Source organism: Pteronotus mesoamericanus, unplaced genomic scaffold (assembly GCF_021234165.1).
Source record: "Pteronotus mesoamericanus isolate MK-2021 breed Mesoamerican mustached bat unplaced genomic scaffold, CSHL_Meso_final contig_20, whole genome shotgun sequence".
In the NCBI taxonomy this organism is placed as follows: domain Eukaryota; kingdom Metazoa; phylum Chordata; class Mammalia; order Chiroptera; family Mormoopidae; genus Pteronotus; species Pteronotus mesoamericanus.
In genome coordinates this window covers 61004610-61027060 of record NW_026555085.1, presented here as the reverse complement: position 1 = coordinate 61027060, position 22451 = coordinate 61004610, and the positions used below count along the sequence as shown (strand labels likewise).

General features: G+C 39.3%; 1 non-coding gene and 1 pseudogene across 1 annotated transcript; one reads left to right on the top strand and one right to left on the bottom strand.

The window, feature by feature from the left end:
• The first annotated feature begins 10333 nt into the window (after positions 1 to 10333).
• LOC129067992 (uncharacterized) lies at positions 10334 to 10427 on the top strand (annotated as a pseudogene).
• A 9579-nt stretch (positions 10428 to 20006) lies between these two features.
• LOC129067994 (U6 spliceosomal RNA) lies at positions 20007 to 20111 on the bottom strand. Its single transcript, XR_008528815.1, has one exon. It is a non-coding gene; the product is annotated as a U6 spliceosomal RNA (small nuclear RNA).
• Positions 20112 to 22451: the final 2340 nt, after the last annotated feature.

Sequence of the window (22451 nt, the reverse complement as noted above, 5' to 3'; positions counted from 1 at the left end):
CCTGGCCAAAATTGAGTTTCTCAGGGTGTTATCTCTGGGACTGTCTTTTACAACAAGTGAGAAATTTCAGCCTTCTGTATATCTTGGGTAACATGTGTAACAATGCAATTTAATTCCTTAAATAAAATCTATACAAAGTTAACCAACAGAAGAGAACTACTTGAAGACTAAAAATAAAATGAAAGAGCATAATAAAGATGAGATGTTATACAGGGATTAACAGTGCTGCAGACATGTACTACTGATTAGGACACTTGCTTTGCATGGGTCTTTTAAAAAACGTATCCCTGAGCAAGCCCATGCATGCAAAGCTATGCGAATGGACCTCCAGTTCCCACGGGTCGAGCTCCCTGAGATCCCAGAAAAGGCTCGGGGCATTGCCCCTTGCAGACTCTCTGCCAAAAGGAAGTTGTGCAATAACAAAGAACTCCTGACACAACAGGCACGTTGTGATAACACGGGTCCACAGTGGCATGCGGCAGATAGCACTGGTTTTAGCATTTATGTTTTATGTGTGTTTTTGGCGTTAGAGTCAGAAATAAAAAAAGGAAAATTTACAAACAGAATTTGATGATTGATATAACAAGATTAATGATTCTTATGATAACTATGCAATACTTTTCTGAAATGGGTTGATTTGATAAAGTGAACTCAAAAACAACACACAGAAATGACTTGGTGCCCAGGCTGTTGTAAGGCTATAACTATCATCCACAACCATAGATTTCATATTTGGGATTCAACAAGTTTGAATTGATTTATTTCATAATAAATAAATATATACATGTTTTAAATGTAAATATGTAAATGTGTATTACTTACATACTGTTTGTAATATTAAGTAGCACTTTTATATATTTTATTTACTGAGATCCTGAGTGAACTCTTTTAAAAAGGAGTTCTGTTCCTTAAGGAAAAAACAAAAATAAAGGATTAAAAAGGCCTGCAGGAGAGTGCCCTGCGGATTCTTGTGTATTTCAAGCTGTGAGACTTAATTATACAAGCTAAATTAGCTTGCAGAGGGCCTAACCCAGACTCACCACGCCACCGAGAGAGGGACTGGGCACATGTCGGACCCCATAGCCTTTGCGCTTCTGCAGACTTCGACCTGCCATGTTGGTGACTCAGCCATTCAGAAGGGAAAGAAAATCACATTTCCTCACGACAGATGCTCAGTAACTTTCTCTGGCCTTCGTCCCCTTCTGTTACCTTCTTTAATGTCAGTGCCTTCTTTCCTGATTCATTGATTCACTTTGTTCTCCACCTAGATATAGTTTTTTTCTTTCCCCTATATGTACACATGTAGATACATTTTCTGCAACCTCTTCCCCCTTTACTATAGTTTTGATTATGTAGGTAAATAAAAACACAACATAACTCTGGGGGAATTATTTGCCTAAAGGGTGATAATTACTCACCTAAGTAAATTTGTAGCCGTCTAATTTTTTTTTTTTTTTCCAATCTTGCTGTGCTCCAGCTCTCTGGGCCAGGAGGAAAAGAAAGTCACCCTAAAATCCCACGTTAATGTTTACTACACCATAAATTGGAACTTGAATAAATCCACTTTGAAGCATATAAATAACATTTTAAAACCTGACTGTCACATACGTAACTTACATGGATTTCATTCATTTGGAATTTGTCCAGTATCTTTGCTTCACATACCTTTTGTTAAAGTGAATTTACTTTATGCTAAGAAGCAAAAGCAAGTTGCATAACAGCCCCCATGAAGTGTTCTAAGAGACATGATCATAATTAAGATAGTGACTAAGACAGGTGAAGGCAGCATGACTGAGGGAAAGACACAATCGCCTGGCAGAATGTTCGTGGAATTATGTTCAGCCTCTGGGATCTTTAGGAGGGAACGATGACTCCTGGCCATGAACTGACTGTAGCTCTGCGAAGAAGGAAGTATTTAATCTGGACCTTGGTGAAAGGCATGGTTGAAGGGGAGGAAATTACAGTTGGGAGGGAGACAAGGCAAGCAAGAGGGGAGAGAGGTTGCCAGTAATCACACATCTATTTTAAACAAAGCATCAGGCAAAGCCCAGAAGAAGCAGGGACCGATGAATAAAGAGGCGACCTCCAAGTCTTTTTGCCCAGTGCATCACCAGACACTCGCACCCTCCCTCCTACAATCAGATCTTACCTGACTGGGCCTATCCCGGCCGGCCTGCCTGCCATCAGGGGAGGGAGGAAAATCCTAGAAAGCAGGAACTGCTTGACTTACTTTGTATCCTGTACCAGGCATGTAGTAAATATTCCGTAAGTGCTCGTGGATGTTATAGAGAGGACACTAGGAGCAAAATAAAGCACGATTTTGAAAGGGTGGGAATCCAGTGCCGCTACAGGAAGACCTTAAGGAACTAGGTACACAGCTCTGCACAAGGACAGGAAGGAAGGTAAGCCTGGGAAAGAATTCCCACCAGTGTGAATTATGTGAGAACCGTTGGGGCCATTTCCTAAAAGGCTTTGACAAGAATGCAGGATTAAGGGGCTTGAAGTTTAGTTTGTGTATAATGTAAAGTCATTAGAGGTTCTGGAGATAAAAAGAGAATTCATCAAAATGGTACATTTTCCACTGAACGAACACACGCAGTAAGTGAAAGGGGTGCAGTGGAGCAGAGGACAGGCTCCCCCACCCCTTCGCCCACAGCGTGCAGCATCTGGTGCATTAGGAAGCCTAGGCTGACACCGTTGTGGAGGAAGGACTGGCCCTGGGAGAGCTTGGAGCTGGAGAAAGTTTTAGTAAGTCGAGTTCAGGAAAATACAAAGGCTGACCAGCATGACACAAAAGGAATGGCTAGCTAGGCAAGCCCTGGTTTGCTAACCCTCAGGTGAGGAATGCCGGTAGGAAAAGGTCGGAAGAAATAAAGAAGTAGGAAAAAGCCCAGATAATGTGGGGAATGTATATATTATGCCCCTTTATTTAAAAGTCTTAAAAAATTAAGATCAAAAGTACCGAGAAAATTAGTTTTGAATATTACTTTTTAATAGCCAACTCCCCCTTATCCTTAGTCAGATATAATTGGGAAGATGTAATAGAGCTAATTTTACATGAAGAGTCTGCTCAAGTAGTATTATAACAAAAATTATATTTGTCTCAAATAACTTCCAATTCACCAGCTCCTAAATAACATGTAAAATGGTAATGAAGCAAACTAATAATAAATGAGCGCACAATCAGTCAGGAGGAAAATAGGTCAGATCTAATTGTGGCTCGGTCCTAGTGAAATACGTTGGGAAATCTGCAAATATAATTAATTTGAGTATAGTGTGTTTTCTGTTAGTACATCTTTCAAATTACAGGCAAGTGGCAGAAGCTACCACTGAATCTAGGAGTTAGAAGAAACCTTAGACACTTAAAACTTACAATCATACACCCTGGCCCAGGGAATGAGGTGATGTTGCTTGGCTGTCCCAGTAGAGAAGGAATGGGAGGAGTCCTGCCTTCTAGTGTAATACTCTTTTCTACTGCAACACAGTGCCTAAGTAGGACCGAACAAGCAGCTTCTGACGGAGAACAGGGGGTGGCTGGGACCAGGACAAGTTTTCACCTAGAGGTGACAGAAGGAGGAGAGCAATTCCTCCATTTGTGTTCCACCAGAGCCCAGAGGATACTTTGGTGATATCTTATTTTCTTCCCTCTTGTTTTGGTGGGGGGGGCATAGGGTGTGGATAATTACTGAGAGGCTGGAAGATAGGGAAGGTGTCTTCTACATACATAGAGATGATAAAACAGTATCTGAAGTTCAATGGCATTTTAAGAGAATCGCTAGCTTCAGTTTAATCAGGGTTTAGGTTCATTCCTCACGGCTAATTTATTTAATGCTCATAATTGCAAGCTCAGTAGGCAGGGGTGCTTCAAGGAAGCAAAGCAGCTTCTTTCCTTTGACATGTCTTCCTCTTCCTGCAACAGTAAAGATTGTGGCAGGAGTCAGTAATCAATTACTCAGTTGTTGCACTGAGAAGTCATCCCTACCATCCGTATAGGGGAGGAAAAGAAAAAAGGGAAGGGGGAGACAGGACACCATCAGTCTTGGCTGAGTCGAACACATCTATGAGGCGAGAGGCTTAAGTGTTTACACACAGCATGTTTGCCTCAATCTAAACAAGACTCGGATCTCCCAGGAATATAGCACTTTCCGTGCTCTGAGGAGTCAGACACCTTCATCAGAAAGAAGTGGAACCTGTGAGGAAGCAGTAAACAGTTTGGATGAGGACTGTTGTTTCAAACTGAAGAGACTACAAGTGGCTCATCTGGGGTCACGAAACCAGTTGGTAACTTAATTCAGGCCTCAGAGTCTTCAGAAGCCAGACAAATAACCTTTCTGCAATCCACAGACTTATAAAGCCCAAGGGAATCTCAATCCTTAAGGATCTCTAAAACCCAAGTTTTCTGGTCTCTAATGTTAAAAATGGTATTGAAGATGATTATAAAAGAACATGTAGCAAAATCATCAATATTTAAATCCACAAATAGCATATATTTTAGTGGGGAGAATCTAAGTGTTTTCCTATAGTATAATTTTTCTTCTCCCTCATTCGATCCTCCCTCAAAAAAGAGGGCAGGAAATCCTTAAATTTTATTATTTCCATCCAGGCTTGAACTAAATGGTTTAATAGAAAGTGTAGTGCATTGTGTAAAAAATCGAATCTAATGGTGAAGCTTCTAAACCCAAAGTCTGGAATTAAAATTTGCTTTTTTTTTTTTTTCAATTTAAAACATTGTTTTGGTATTGATTTTACTCAAAACCTAATATCCAAGGAGTTCCTGTAAACAAATAGAAAACCTAAACCTCATTGATTTTTCAAGTTCCTGGAAGATTTGTACAAAATAAGTTCTCTTGAAATTAAACACCTAGTTTGACAGCTTCACAAATTACACTATGCTCTTCAGAGGAAGGCCAAGTCCTGTGGCCAAGCAGACAGATTAGCCACAGTTACTCAATAAAACAACTATTTAGAAGAGAGACAAACCCTGGGAGAGAAACCTAAGAAGTCCTGTGCATATCCAAACAGGCTGCCCAAGTGTAAAGAAATCCCCTTAAGTCACTTTCGGCTTCATTAGCACATGAAAATGGGGTAATTGAACATTCTTTAGCCTTCCATCAAGTGCCAAAATCAATCATTCATGGAAATTAAGTTTTGATAAGAGGTGTTTAAACACTGTCAAAGACTTCTTGAATGTGTCATTCTTTCAGCCTGGAGAAGATTACAGCCAGCATTTAACTGTACAAAAGGACCGAAAATTAAAGGTATCAATCCTGTAGTAAATTTATGACATTGTTAGAAGAACCATAGACCGGAAGAGGAAATCTGGCAACAAGTGCATTGTTCCCATAAAACATTTGGAGGAGGTTGTTCTCTTTTTCATACATATATATTGTTTCTAACAGTTGTTTTGATAAGCTCAGAGAATACATTTTTACCTAGACATCTATTCTAAGTAGAGGTAGTTTTATGCTGACCACATATTTTTAATCATAATGCCAAAATGTGTAAAAGACTTTAAAGTGCTTTCATATAGTCATAACAGTATAATGTGTCAGGCTATTACCACAATCAGCAGCCTCCCTCCAAAAAAAAAAAAAAAAAAATTCACCCAAGCTTTGTGTTTCCAAAACCTTAAAAGCAACACAGCAATAATACAATGAAACTTAAGGAAAAGAATGAGGTTTAGAATAATTTATTACATCCCCACAAGCAAAGCCTTCTTCTCTTTTTCCCCGATTAGTTATCTTCTGAACTCAGGAAAACCAAAAAGTAAACCACTTCAAAATCACTTGGCTCTTTTGTCAAACTATATTCTTTCAACCTGTAAATATTTGCAAAGGGTCAAGAAGTTTCTCAGGTTATGCTTACCTTGGGTGCCACAAATGCCAGTCTTTTAAACAATATTGGTCAAGAGTTACATTCATTATTACCGAACAAAAAAAGATTCTAAATGAAGGGGCTCTGATGAAAGATGAACAATCTGTTTCAATATTTACGTTAGCATATATGTTACTGTGTTTTTTCCACCTCCAATAGCTCAAATTTACCATATCCACGCACAGATACACACATTCCACCTCAGAAGCACCTGGGAAGTTCTTACCCAGTGGCTTTCTATCTAGTCACCTATCAGAAACTTGGTTACAATGAGAGAGTGGAGAGGTCAGGTTGCAGAGGGCTACTCCACCTCCTTTCCCTTTTCAGGTAGTTTAACCCCCTGGGAACCTTTGATCTGACTACCAGCAAACACACACTCCCATATTTTGTACTCTCAGGTATTGATTTCAGAAAGGGGGGAGGACTATTTCCCACAAGTCAAAATGACTCTTTTCAAAACAGTCCATACGTCTACCATCCTGTCTGTGACAGAAGGGAAGGGCATCCCACTCCTGCGCCTCTCTCCCCTCCACCCACCACTCTCTCAGCCTTTGAAGAAGAGGCAAGCCCCAAAGCAGCAATGCTGGAGCACAGGCACCCGCAGCTGTTCGGCCTTGAGAGTCACGCATACTCGTCCTCCCAAATTGGCAAGATGCAGATCTGAGGTGAAAGTCAGTGCTCCTTTCAGATTCTTTATAATCTAAGAAATCCATGACTTGAACAATTAGACAGGAATGAAAAGCACATGCATTAACTACTAGGAGGCCTTCTCAAGTGATCAAAAGAAATAACTAACCAATTTTGCCTAGAGAATGGTCTGGAAATCTAATTAATCTAACTATAAAAAAAAAAAATAGTGCCCTGGCTGGGTGGCTCAGTTAGAGCATTATCCCATACACCAAAAGGTTGTAGATTTGATCTCTGGTCAGGGCACATACCTAGGTTGCAGGTTCCGTCACCAGTTGGGGAGCATACAGGAGGCAGCTATTGGTGTTTCTGATCGATGTTTCTCTTGTGTCAATGTCTGTCTGTCTCTCTGTCTTCCTTTCTCAGTAAACCTATCCTCCAGTGAAGATAAAATAAAAGAAAAATAGTAACAAAGACAAGAACCAGAGGTATGTTACTGGTCCAAAATAAAAGAAATGCAAAAGCTAAAAATAATTTTTTTAAGTGTCCATAGTATGTTAAAAACTAATAAAATGTTATGTCAATTATATCTCAGTTAAAAAATGTTTAAGGATAATAAGGAAACAAGATAGAGATACAATTTCTAGAAAATCAGGACCAAGCAAGACAGGGTGCGTGAATTCCATGAAACCAGCAGATTACAGCCAGGGCACACTTAGCACCCAATAAACCGGCAGTCTCTGGGTGTTTGTTTTTTATTAAAAGGTGCAGTGAGTATACAGAAGCCTGCCCCTTCCTTCCAATCAAATCTTTCTCTTCCTTTTTTATCCTGAGATAGTTAATTAGGTTGTTTTTAAAACTTCCGGATTTTAGGAAACATGATGCGTGGTGGTTAGCTCCTGATGGTTTGCCAGGGAAGACACTACTTGTATTTGCTGTTCCTAATGCCTCCTTTCACTCTCAAAAGTGTCCTGCTTATGGACAACAAATTATATGACCACTCTGTCCATAATGTGCATGTATATGTATGATGAGTTAATGAATAAATGAGCAATTATCTTTGATTCTAACTATATGTTTCTATGTGTCTGTAAAGGAATTCTCTGACTAGACATAAACTTAGTCTTTACTAAACTTGGAGTAAACAAACTGACAAAAAAGATAAAGAATGAACGATAACCACAAACTTACAGTATTACATTATAATAAAGTAAAAATCCTCAAACATTGTAATACGTAATTCTGCTGAAGGCTCCGAAAGTGAATAGCTATCTCTGTTTTGGGGGAGGGGGGTTTGTTTTTGTTTTTCCTGTCGGCCACACGCAACTGAGGAATCTGGCTAAGTAAAGCTCACAACAGAAAATCGATGAGAAATTGAGAAAAACCAGGACTATGAACCAGGAACTGCATTCTCTGTAGGTATACAAAGGAGCATCTAGGGCCAATTTGTAATAAAGCATGGAATGCAATAAAATGAATGCTGTAAGCATCATTTCTTCTTCAGGTGGACAGAGGCAATGACCTAGTGAGAAAAGCCTCAAAATATTTATGAAACTATGATGTACATTCATATTCGACAAGGGTAATACACTTTCTAACATTGTATTAAGTAGAACACATTTTGAAAAAACTCTAGACATTTTGCTGTTTTTTGATATTAAAATTCATTTACTATACTAGATGCCTCAAGGGGGAAAGAATTCAAAAGAAACTTCCAATGAAACAAAACTTGGTCAATTCTATTTTGATCATTCCCCCAAATAAACATGTCATGAAGTCACTTGTCATCAACAGACGTGATTATCTAACCATTTCCCTGCAGTTCAAAAAGATAAATGTTTTTAAGCAATTCTCTCTGAAGTTAAACATTACATTAAAAAATTAAAACACCTCTAAGAAACGTGTGAGGACCTGAAGGCACTTTAAGAGCAGCAAAGGTTAGAAGGGCAGCTCTCAAATAGCACCCATTGTTCGATCTCCACTTAATGACAAAAGGAGAAAAGAAAGCGATTACCTGGTCTTACCTCTGCATCTCAATTCAAATGCTACTTAAGAAAACAAAAACCCTCGGGTTTTTTTTTTTTTTTTTCTGTTTTTTGCAACCAAGCGTTCTTCAGCTTAGTCAAACTTTGGTTTTTAAAAAACTAAATTAACCTTTCCAAGTCTGTTCTTGTGCCAAGATTCTCGACAGCTAAATTCAGCTGCAGATTTGAAGTCAGTTTAGTATCAGCTACAAAGTGCATTTCAATGAAGAATTAAAAATTAAAGAGAAAATATTAAATATTTCCAGGTTGAAATTCCACAAAAAGTTATCTGTGGGTATGAGACTCCTAAATTTTTTATAATCTGTTTTCCACTTTGTAAAAAGTGTATGTACTAGTCTTAAAATCCATATGGGAGAGTAATCAAGACAATTTTCCAGAGTACAGTTGAGGAACTCACCCTGCCAGATATCAAGACAAAATAATTTTCTTCACTGTCATGGTACAAGGATAGAAAAATAGGCCAATGAAAAGAAAAAAGACACACACATGGATGGATGAGTCTCACGTATTATGGAAGTGGCATTTTAAATGTCTAAGGAAAGCTATTAACAAATGGTTAATTAGATATCCATTTGTGAGGAAAAACAGATTTCTACCTTATACAAAACACAAAAATACATTTTAGGAAGATTGAAACCAAAACAGGGTTTATGAAACAGAAAAAAAATGTGGGTAAATATACGTAGGACTTCAGGCTGAGGAAGAATTTCTTAAACAAAAGGCAAAAGCACAAATTCTTAAGAAACAGATTAATATATTTCACTGTATTAAAAAAACACTCACTAATATTTAGAATCTTTAAAAACCCCACAACTTATAGATCCAGGAAAACAAATTGGTGGTTGCCAGAAGGGAGGCCGGGTGGTAGGCAGAACGAGTAAAGGCAATCAAAGGCACAAACTTCCAATTATAAGATAAGTCCTGGGGATGTACTGTATGGCACGGTGACTATAGTTAACCATACTGTATTTAATATTTAGTACAGTGTATGAAAGTTTCTAGAGAGTAAATATTAAAAGTCCTTATCACAAGAAAAGAGTAAAAGTAATTATGTGTGGTGATGGATGTTAATTAAATTGGCTATGGTAACCATTTCATTATATATAAAACCATTATGTTGTACACCTAAAAGTAATAGAATTATATCTCAATTATATCTCAATTAAAAACAAAATAAAATAAAACATGCATTTTGAAAGACATCATAAACAATACCTGCCTAAGCTACAGGTCAGGAAAATATTTTTACAGCAAACATAACCAATAAAGAATTAAAATCCAGAATAGAAAAAGAATAAAAATCAGTAAGACAAATGAACTGTCCGTAATGAAAAACAAGCAAAATATAACAACAACCAGTTTGAAGAGGAGGAAACCTGGGTGTTTAATAATGAAAAGACCTCAGTCTCACCAGCAGTTAGGGAAATACAGTTTGAAACACCAATGTATAATCATTGTATACCCTTTTGAAGTGGGAAAATACTTGATAGTTTGACCTTATATAGTGTTGGCAACAATATAGGTGCAACAGGAACTCTCACATATGTCAATAGCAACATAAATTGGTGCAGCCATTTGGAAAAGCAATTTAGTGATATTTATCAAAGCTGAAAATATGAATAGTCTATGGTCCTACAATTCTATTTCTATGTAGTATTCTAGAGAGACAATTAACCTGTGCACTAGGAGACATGAATGAAAATTTCACAGCAACATCACTAGAAATAGCAATCGTTACAAAATAGATAAATTAGTACTTGCTTTATACTAATATAGTATACGAGCCAGTGCCACATATACTAAAATTGGAACAATACAGAGAAGATTAGTGTGGCCCTTGTGCAAGATGACATACAAACTTATGATGCATTCCATGTTAAAAAAAAATAAAAAACAAAGACCGCCCCCCTCCATAGATAAATTAATGATGGTATGTCCATGAATGGAATACTACAGTACTGATCATGGAATGGAACAAAGCAGCATTTATCAATGTGGGTGAATCCCCCCAAAAATAAACAGAACTCCCCACATATTGTTTAGTTAAAAAGAACAATGTACACAGCTTGATGCTTATCTGACAGATTTTTAAATAAGCAAAATAAAATTATGAATACATACATATGTAGTACATCTAAAACCCGTGGGTGGGAATAACCTTGGTTAGGGAGAAAGAAAAAAGAGATAGAAAGAGTGCTCAGGAGGTTTCTAACATAAAAAAATGTGTATATTTGTAAAAGCAGAAGCAATGATGGCTTTGACGTTTCTTGGAGATAGGTACATAGAAATAAGTACATTGGAGATAGGTGTTGGCTATATTACTCTCTATACTTTTTGGTATAGTCAAAATATATAAGTAATTAAAGGTCACGTATTTTACCCTACCTTAAAAAATGGCATAGATTAAAACAAAATACTCTGGACTTCCAGAATTTATGCTGAATGCTTTTTCAAATATTTTACCTCAATTCCCCAAATTTAACTGATAGGGAAACGCAGACACTGAGTTAAGTAACTGTACAGGCCACATAGCTTGTTGGTAAACACTGCTTCCAAGTCTATGTCTCCTGCTCTCAAGGCCCTGAGGCAGTGCCACATTACCTGAAGGCAGGAGATAGGAAGGCCTGTTTCGGTGCCCTTGAGTCTATCACATAATGGCATTCAAATCGTGGAGGATTAAATACAAGGCAAGTACACAGAAGTACCAATACAGCCCTGACTGATTTGGCTCCATGGGTTGGGTGTTGTTTGGCAAAGGGAAAGGTCGCTGGTTCGATTCTTGTCAGGGCACATGTCTGGGTCACAGGCCAGGTTCCTAGTTAGGGGAATGCAAGAGGCAACTGATTCATCTTTCTCTCACACACCAATGTTTCTCTCCTTCTTTCTGTCTCTTCCCCTCTCTCTAAAAGTAAATGAATAAAGCCATTTTAAAAATTACCAATACATGCAATGAAGTCATAGAGGAGCTGTCACTGACTAAACAAAAGATTCCCTAGGTATCAAGTCTGCTTTGGACCATTAGGAGCAGACAATATTTTGATGAGCAGAGCTGGGGAGAAAAGTTTGAAATGAAGAAGTCTTTGGAAGGCTACTGAATCTGCTGTGTACTTGGGACACATATTTTCTCTAGTTCCAAGGTCCAGGGCTCCCATCAAAGTTTCTGGTTAATCACTAACCAGAAACTTTCAGAAGCTAGAAAGTTTACATGTCACTTTTGTATACAAACTTTATTCTAATTGATCACAATGTATTTTCTAAATTTGGGTCAAAAAGTACATGTGTATATATTTTTTAAATTGCAATATAAAACCGTGGCCAGGCTAATCTGTAATAACCCAGTAAGGGAAGATGGATGATACTAGCCTTGCAGAGGCAGAATCATAAGTGATAAAAAGTTTCCATTTGATGACAAAAGATGTGAGAAGAAGGAATGGAGTACTGTGAAAACCTGGGAATTAATGTCATTTAACTTTAAACCAGGTGAACTGGTTTCCTTGAACTTGACTCATAAAGAGATTGAGACCCAAAGATCCTGGAGAGGTAATAATCTAAATAATGTAAAATTAACTTTCAAAGGTTCAGAGGTGAACTACTCAGTGTATCCATTTGACACATGGGTTTATTAACACTCTAAAATTTATCAACCAAAATGTTGCATCTTTTAGCTTAATTTATGTTGGGGACATAAAATATTATCAAATATATTCTAAAAGTTTTTTAAAGTAAGTCTCTTCTCATATTAAAGTACCCTCTTAACAAAAAAAAAAGAAAGAAAAAGGGTTAATATTTAGCTTCAAACTTCTAGTTTGATGGATTAAAAAATCCAGTTCACAGATACTTCAAGTGTGAAATGCTATGAGAGGCAGCAACGTTCATCTGTAATAACAAACTTGTTAGAAAACCACAACCAGATGCAAATTAAATTTATAAAAAAGGCCTTAAAATTCATATATCTAAACTCTTTGCACTTTATAATTACATATATAAATGTAAATAGAAACTGACCAAAGCACACACAGGTTTGTTTGTTTTTTTTAAATTTGTTGCTTTTAGAGAGAAAGAGAAAAAACATCAATTTGTTATTCCACTTCTTTATGCATTCACTGGTTGATTCTCATATACATCCTGACTGGGGATTGAACCTACAACCTTGGCTCATCAGGATAATCCTCTAACCTTGAGTTACCCAGCCAGGACCACATACAGTTTGCTAATAAAATATTTCTAAGCTGTTAACAACCAGTTTAATTTTAAATTGTGCCTGAGCATCCAGTACCATTTTACTAAGTGAATCGCACAACATTAACTCTCAGTTGTTGGATGTGAATAAATACTACATATAAGTGATCTTTTCTTTAAGCAATGATCCTCACCATTATTAAAGTTTAAAGTATTCCAATCAAAAGAAACAAATATTTTTCTTTTGCAATGGTAATGTTTAACACACATGATTTTGTTCATATATGTATTATCCACAGATTGTATTAGAATTCACAGAACCATATTTAAAATTTCATTAGGGAAAACCATACAGCATATTATACTCAGGCAACTGTTGAAAACCATTCTGGTTCATGTACAAAGCCTTCCACTGCTTATACAAGCAACTCTGTTTATGGAACTATTTAAATTTGTGAGCAAATGTGGTTAAAATCTTGAAAGAACAATACCTGTGGAATAAAGGTACATTTTTGAAGTACAAGAAACCAACATATTTAATTACCCATCAATAAAAGTGGGTACTGAAATTGATGATTTGGCCCCTTTTTCCAATACATACTCTGGAAGCTCTCCTCCAAATATCTATTGCAAAGCCCAGAGATCTCTCCTTATAATTATTTTCCAGTAGTTTGTAATGCTTTCAATTATTTTATTATTTGCAATAGGTAAAAAAATACTTCAAAATCCCTTTTGTAAGTATAGGGAGTACAAGTTTTCTAAGAACAACCTCTCCAACCTACTTCCATTAAAAAAGGTTTGTAAATGCACTGATACCAGTACTTAGGGAAACTTTAGTCCTAAATGCAGTATCATCACCTCTAAGGAGTTAAGGAGACAAGAGTGGACTGTTTCCCAAATACAATGAGACTCTTAATCAAGTGTAATTGAGCAATGTCATTAGCTTTAAAAAAAACAAATAAGTAATTTTGTTTAGAAAGGATTAAAATTGTACTATCAATTAAGCAATTACTCTAGTATTAAAAAAGAGAGAACCGAGAAGTGATTTAAAAATATATATAATCCCTGCCTATACTTTCAGACTTTCCATGATTACATGACAAAGCTCACAATTTAGACAGGCAAGAGAAGTTACTTAGTACAAACTTTAATATTTCTATTAAAAAGAATTTGCAGGGAAAGTAATGTGATCCAGCCATCCAAGTACCTTATGATTTTTTGTGAGGTATTTTTATTTGTAAACACTGAATTCCTTGTCTTTCACTTTATACCCTGTCCCTTATGGTATTTGCTCAATTCAAATTAGGTTGCCCATCAAGATTTTTACTGCTCAGAATGCTCCAGCAGCCCTGTTAAGTGTGTAGAGTGAAAGTATGGAGCAGAGCAGCTAAGTGAAGGAATCACAGTCACTAAAGAAGAGAAATAAGCAGTAGTGTTTGCAAGGCCAGCATTTGTTTTTATTTACTTCAATGGGGAAACCCAAATCTTGTTGTTAGGACTCTAACCCAGGAGCCCGTCTATTCTGCGGAAACAACATTTAATTTATGTCAGAACCACAGGATTCTAGTCCCTGCTCTTTCAAAACGAGATGACAATATCAGCCCTATGTCCCCTTCAAAGATGTTATCACTATAAAATAAAATGTACTTATGAACCCAAAGACTTAAATGGAGATGATACATTTGAGTATCATTGGGAAGATACAGACTTCACTGTGTAATATTCTCTTGCTATTTACTTTTAAAAAACTTTCATTTAAGAGCCATAAATATCTACTAAATGACAGTAAGTTATATTGTACAGAAGCTGAAGTTTGTTCAAAACCAAATAGATTTCAAAACATGGCATACATTAAAATGCACTCTACCACAGGGTTTTTTGTTTGTTTGTTTTTTGGTCAGGGGTGAGTTGAATGCTATATAAAACATGTTAACTTTCTGTTTCTTTCCAATGCTTAGGAAACAGGTAATTTGCAATGATAACTCTTGAATATATAGCATAGCTTAGTAGACATGATACCATAAGAATTAAGAACTGGATATATTTGGACATCTCATTAATAATTTGCCTTAATGTTGTATATTCAATAGCAGTGATCAATCATTAGTTAACTTTCACTTCACTGTGCAGAACACCAGTGCTGATCACATTTATATGACAATTATAGAGGATTTGATCTTTTTGCTTATCAGTGTACAAGTTTGGCAACATTTATGCAGATTAAATTATGAATATTTAAGAACTATATTTAGATGACCAGCTGCTTAAGCATGCTCTTTGTAACACTTTAGGTTATGAGAAAAGGAATTGTATGATCTAGTCAGGACCATGTGATATTTTAAGGATTTCACCCAGTCTTGCTGACTTTTTAAAATCAGGAAATATTTTTAAAGCAGAATTTTCTAAGGTGGTTTTGATCAGAAAGAAATCAAGTTTAAAAGGAGGTATTGGAGTGAGGAAGGAGAGGAGCCATATTCTACTGAAGCCTTTTTCAACATAGAGCAAGGAAATGGTGTCACTACCACAATTGTGTTTCCCTTTATTTTTGGACCACAGTGTTTAAAAATATTATATTTTCATTTCAGGCCTTATAAACTGAAGATGTCCCCTACAATTAATTCAACTTACTATCTTGGATCAGACTTTGTGGCTTATGACCTGTGTTAGAAACTTCATTGTGTTTCCCAATTAAGAACCAATTCTAGTAGGCTGATTAAAAAAAAAAAGTTAAATTCAAAAGGAGATGTAATACGGTGAAAACCAAATACTTTTTCTCCACAAAGCTTTCAGTGGAAGGAGAGCTTCTCAAACCATCTGTGTCATGCATCTATTGCATGTTTTATTATTTTTTCCACTTGTGTCTTTCCTATTGCATTACAGCTAAAGGTTTTACTCGACCAAGTCTCTTCTGAAACCCTCTTCCTCTGTCCCATTCGCCGGTCGTTTCAGCAGTGACTGATAAGCAAAAACACCTCTAAGTCAGACTTTTTCCTTTTGTCTCCCCCCTTCCATTGTGAAATTTTGTTATTCGTTTCTGTTTTTACCTCAAAGTGTACATCAAAATAAAAATATTTTTCCCCCTAGAAGGTTCTGCTAAAAAGAAATGGAAAAAAGAAACAAAACCCCGTATGAGACCGTCCTACGGAGTGCCCACGCGGCCGAGTTAACAAGCCCAGCCGGGTTATCAATGGGAGAGGCAGTCGGTGTTCACTGACCACAGGGAAAGCCTGACCACGCCATGTAGACTCCCCTAGGTGGCACCTGTCCAGACCCTCTTCCGCCCAAACCTAACCTACACCCTTGCCTTGAACCCTAAAGAAGGTGGGGCGGGAAAGTGGGGGCAGGAGGATGAGGCTGGGCGAGAGGCTCCGATTGCCACTCCGCAGCGTTGGAGTTTGACGCTGGTCTCTGGCTTTCAAAACCGGGAAGGGGACAGTGCGCGGCTGCTGTGGAGGTGGGCGGTGTGCTGGCGGGAGAAAAGGCGCGCTCTAATCCTCTCGACAGGGGCCCCCTTCTCTCTCGGCCCAGAAGTTCAAGCCGAGGTCTGCGGAGGCTCCTGGGAGCTGCCCACCGTCACCCCACAGGGGCAGATGGCGCGACCCCCCGGGGCCCCGACGACGCGGGGGCGGCGACGGGAAAGCCTTCCCCACGCCGCCTCAGGCTGGCGCGCTGAATAGTATCTTATAGTTTACACACCCAGCGGTCTACACCGCGAAAGCTGCTCCAAGAAAGCTACACTCAGGAAGCTCGGAGCACGACAGATGCGTGTGACCGCAGGGGCATCCGGGCAGGGACTTCTCAGCAAGCTTGCCCTGCACAACACCCTTCTCCTGGAACCCGCGCGCCTCGGGACTAAATAACCGACTCCGAACCCCACTCGAGAGTCCTCTCGACCTGATATCAGGACCCTGTCTCCTTCTCATCTCCTCCAAACGAACGCAACCTTTTGGTAACTCTCATTCCCACCTCCCTTCCTTTTTGGGGATGTTGGTGGTAACTTTAAAGAAAGGAGCTCGAGCTCCGAGAAGTGTGCCATTGAGAAGCGATCTGCGCTCTTTCATACATCCCAGCCTACCTCCGAGCGGAAGCATCGCTGCAGGGTTGGGTTTTTTTTTTTTTTTTTTTAAATTACGCAATTTAGGCTAATGTACTCCAATCGAGAGCCGCCAGGAGCCTACACACTGAACTCGGTAGAATTCACAGTGGATTTTATTCCTTCAGCCATCACCCCGGATCCCCCCAGGGCGGCGTCTTACCTCGTCCCCCCCGGTCTCCCACGGCGTCTCGGGTGGAGATTCTCCTCCCCACGGCGTCGGCCACCGCACCGCCGGGAGCCTCGCTCGTCCCCGAGCCGCTGCGGCTCCTCGCCCCACTCCGCAGAGTCCCAGCACTTTTCGAAACTTTGGGCGCAGCTTTTCGGAGACTAGAGAGTAGTAAACGGCTGCTGCCCTAGTTCAGTTAACGTTGACATCCTCCCTTCCCGTCACATTTCATGAATTCGGAAAATACACAAAGTTAACATTCCAAAAATAAGGAGTATCTGATTCTGCGTTTCATTTCCCCCTGCAGGTTGGTGACACGGAATTCGAGCCTTCGATCAAATCGCAACGATCCACACCAACGTCCCAGTTTCTACCCCGGTTTAAAATGCAGAATAATTAATGCCATAGGGATAAACTATCAACATTGCCCCTGTTTACAGATTAAGCAACAACAGAGCCCCAAATCATCACTCTTATTACTGCCCCTAAACCTGGGCGTGATCCTCATCACTAAGATCCCAGCTCAAATATAGATAGATAGATAGATAGATAGATAGATAGATAGACAGATAGATAGATAGATAGATAGATAGATATAGATATCCACATAGATACATATCTCCATAGTTTTGATTTTTTGAAAAATCCGTTTACTAAAATCTCAAAAGTAACGTTTTGAAGATCTTCTACGTTACCCTCCTCATTGCAATCATAACGCGCACACCTGCTCAACTCAGCCCGCTCCAGGACACGTCCAGCAGGAACCCAGCTATCTTCCAAGTGGCATCTTCTCTGCTTGCCTAAATAAACCTAGAAAACAAGAAACTTCAATGAATGCAAACTAAGCCTTCCCAGGGAGAAACGGCAAAGCAGCTACAATCAGTCTCTGATTACACAAACATACCTAGGGGCAGGTTGGAGTGTGAAGGAGGGCTTTGGGGGTGGGGGATGGGGATAGCCTACCCGGAGATGGATTAAACTGATTTTCCTATTGTTACCGAGTTTAGGAAAGCTAGGGTTTTTCCCCCCTCATAGTGAATATTAAGGGTAGAAACCAAGAAGCAACAGTTAAGCCTCCCAGAAGTCTTTGGAAGGGCAGTACTTTATCTAAGTTAGGACTTTGGTTCTTTTAAATTAAGATACAGAATTAAGCATAAAGACTCCAGTGAGGGGGAAAACTCAGTGATTTGAAATATTGTAAAAGAAGGACTGACAGACATCTGCATCTATCTGTTTTCCAGGGGCTCACGGGCCTCCCTCTGTCAAATTAGGAAAGGTGGCCGACAGCGAGACTCTCGCGGTTGGGGCCCAAAGGCTTCGACCTCCTCTAATCACCACTTTGCACTTCTGCTTTGGAGGAAGGAGGAATACAGGCCTAGCGCCCTCCGCAGCAAACAATCAAAGAGAACTGAGGCCCGGATCCTTCCTGGGCCCACCTGGAGACACACCTAAAAGGAAAGGCTCTTTCCCGCCCAGTGTGTAGGTAGGGGCTGATGAAAGTGATTGTGCACAACGCCCAAGCGCCCCAAAGCTAGGGACGTCCGACCCTCGCAGTCTACAGGCAGTGGGGATCTGAAGAGGAAGGAGGTGCAAAACCCTCTCTTCCTCGGCGTTTCGGCGGTAACAGCTCAAATGACAACTTTCATTGACTGAGAAGAGCTTCCCAGGCCGGGTCTCCGCGCGCTGCGAAGCGCCGCTGGGATTCGGCGGCAGCGCGTCACGTGACGAGCGCGACGTCTTTCCGCTCCGCCCCCGTGCCAGTCGCGCGCTCCGCGCCAGCTGCCCGGCCTCGCGCCCACTTTCACTTTCTGCTCTGGGGGTTCGCACTGGAGCGTTAGCGTGCGTTATTTTTTGTTTTGTTTTTGGGTAAAAGGATTTTGAAGTGACCAGTACAGAAGGGGGGCGTTCTACAGAAGTGAACTGCACGTGCTTATGGTGGGGGACTAACCCCGGGTTGGCTCTTTGGGAAGGAGAAGATCTGGGAGACGCGGTGTGGGGGGAGGGGGTCCCTGCTTTACAAGGATAAAACTGAGCTTGCGGGTCTACAAAATGTTCTGCGAATTAAGAGATTGGCGAGGATTACAATAAAAAAGAGAAAGCTGTCGGTGTTTTACTTCTGAGCTCTGGAGGAAAGTCCTCCATCTAGTCAGTAAAGGGCCACCAAAGCCAACTTGTAACCTAGGAAACAGCGCCAGTCCCAGCTAACAAGCCAAGCTGTGTGCCTGGACGCTTACCTTCTATTATCCATAATTATCCATTATCACGTTTGGTTACTGTATATCCATCCAGTAAGAAAATATTTCAGGGTATTGAAAACAGTTATATTACCAACACTGTGGAGACAGTTCTCAAATCAAGTAACATGGGTTTAGGCCATTCATTTGGTTCTTAAAATATCTATAACAAAGTCATACATACTACATTTTTTCCCAAGTGTTTGACCTGCTAGATTCTGGGTATAGCAGCAACCTATGAACCAGTCAGACTGTCTTACATACAATACAGGCATAGTGCCCATCTGTATGTAACAGGTCAAGGTAAATTGTGACACTTACTCTGATCTTAGAAAGAAAAAATATTTTTCCCCTCTTTTAAAAGCTGTCTCCACCACTTGATAGCAAAGTGACCTTTAGCAAATTGCCCAACTCCCTAAGCCTTGTATTGTTGTTTTTCATCTGTTCCTTTCAAAGGGAACAGGAAACCAAGTAAAAAGCTTGGACAATTGCCTAGCACAGTACCTAGGAAAAAGTAAATGCTCAATAAATTATCGTTATCATTATTGAAATGTAACAATTTACACTTCTTCCTTGTAATTTTATTATTTTTTTAAGGTTTATGAAGGATATGCAAGTTGACACATTAGCACAAACATCTAGGTATAACACAACTTCATTTTCATTTCACAGATTGCCTTACACGAAGATTTTTATAGTGAAAATCTATAGAGTGCCACAGTGTGCTTTGACTAGTTTCTTCTGAGCTAATGAAAAGGTATAAGGTTGAGGTGAGGGGCACTGCACAAAATATGGAACGCTTCACAAATTTGTGTCATCCTTGTGCAGGGGCCACCGTAATCCTCTGTGTGTTGTTCCAGTTTTAGTATAGATGTTGCTGTAGTGAGCATGGCTACTTGTAATTTTAAGTGACAAGGTAGTGTTGTCTTTACTTATGCTTTATATAGAGGTTTGATTAGAGAGAAAGTAAAGCTCATAAAGTGCTTTGCTTCAGTCCTATGTTGTGATAGTGACTTCCACTAATTACATGTCATTTCAAAAGTATTTACTCAAATTTGTTTTGAATACATAATGTTGCCTTTGAATTTAACTCTCCCCTTATACTTTTACAAAATGAAAGCATACGTTCTTTGTATTATATGACTAGTTATTTCACAACCAAACATGGTAACGTTTTTGGTGGGGGGAGAGATTGTGATTTTATGATTTTTTTTTCCTGGGCAGTTAGCTGAAAATCTCCTAACAAAATGTGAAGTCTGGAGCAAGAATCAATTAAATAAGCCCCCTGACCCCGCCATAACGCCTTTTTTTTTTTTTGCTATGGAGGGGAGAGAATCAAATACGGGGTGGGGCAAAGTAGGTTTACAGTTGTTCATAAGGAACATAATACAAGAATAAACTATTTTGTGTAATCAAGACAGTAAACCTACTTTTGCAGATACATGAAATTTTCCATTAAGAAACATAACTGTGTTTTAATTCCTGCTGTTTTTAGAAGTAAATTTGGATGTTTGGAATGAAAGTTGTTTTCCCTTTAAATTAATGTAATTATCACTAGGTAGATAGACTATCTCCCATTTAAACACTTCTCCAGAGCTTCAAATTTCCTCTTCCACAAATGATGCTGGAACTACTGTACAGGACTATGTAGGTAGCCAAACTCATCACCTCTTCTGCCCCTCTTCTTCTATCCCTCTCCACATTCTAGACCTCACTTCAACCTCCCAGTTACCCATACTACAAACCAGAGTCATTCTTGAGTCTTCTCTTTTTCCCTCCACTTTAAGTCAGTTATCAAATCCTAATTACACCTCCCATATGTCTTCTCCCCTCCTTTCTTATGCCTACTGCTCTAGTTTAGGTCTTTCCTGTCTTGTTCTCTGACTCATTTGTTGCTGCTGCAGCCTTTTAACTGTAAGGCTTTGCCATTATTCCTTTCAAATCTTTTCCCTGAATGATTTATCTAAAAAGCAGTTCTGAACATGCCATTCGCCTGTAATGGCTTCCCCTTACTTACCAGATAAAAATCTAAGTTCTTTACCAGAGCATTCAAAGCCTCTGAACATCTCTCCAGCTTTTCCTCCCTCTACTTCCTGCCCTGACTTTACATTCCAGCCACACTTCCTTCATTCCTTGGACACTACTGTGTGCCAGCTACTGTCCTGCTCATATCTTGGGGAACTAACCTGAGATCTTTCCCTGTGGAGCTTATATGGAAGGGGGTGGGTGCTGTCAGGAAACAACAAGCATAATAAATAACATAGGATCTGGGGTGTGTAATTTTAGATAGGCCGGTCAAGGTTGGCTTTATTAAAAGGTGACATTTGAGCAAAGACATGAAAGGAGGTGACAGTGAGCTACTTGGATAAACTGGAAAACAAAAATCTAGGCAGAGGGAGCAGCCAGTGAAAAGCCCTAACATGGGAGTGTGTTTAGCACATCAAGTCAAGAAGCGAGCAGAGGGAGTAATAGGAGATGAGGTCACAGAGAAAACAGGGTGTGTGAGTGTGCTTTTGGACCGGTTCTCATCAGCTATAGTAATATGTTGGGGACTTACTTTGCATTAAATGGGAAGCCAACTATAATGCTTGTAGTCACCCCCACAAGCCGAAGTGTTTAGACCTTGTTAATCTTATGATCCCCTCTGTTTGCATTGTACCCTTCTCTTCAGCTGAGTTGCTCCCCAAACTTTTTGATTGTTTCTGTTACTGCATTTGCCATATTACTTTTGAAACTTAGATCTTGAAGGAAGGTTTTGGTTTATTCATCTTTGTATCCCTGGTGCTCATAGCAGGGATGCAAACATTCAATGAATGAATGTTAATAATATTTGTATATAGTTTACCTACATATGTCAGGTGTTTCATATGTTTATAAATTCTTAAAACAATCCTGCAAGGTGGGTTTTATTATGCCTATTCTACAGGAGAGGAAATGAGGTGCAGAGAAATTAAGTAACATCCAAAGTCACATATCTGGGAAGTATCAGAGCTGGCTCTCAAACTCAGATATCTGGTCAATTGCTATAATGCCCTCTTGTCACTTGTGAGGCTTTCTCACTGGATTGAATGAAAGAGATGAAGGGAATTTATCTCTGGTTTTGTTTCTTGCACTTGGCTTCCCTGTTCTTAAAAGAAAAAGCCACTTATCAATTCTACTATTAATTCATTAAATGTTTAATAAGTGACCTATTGTATGCCAGGCACTTGGAATGCAATACCAAACAAAAC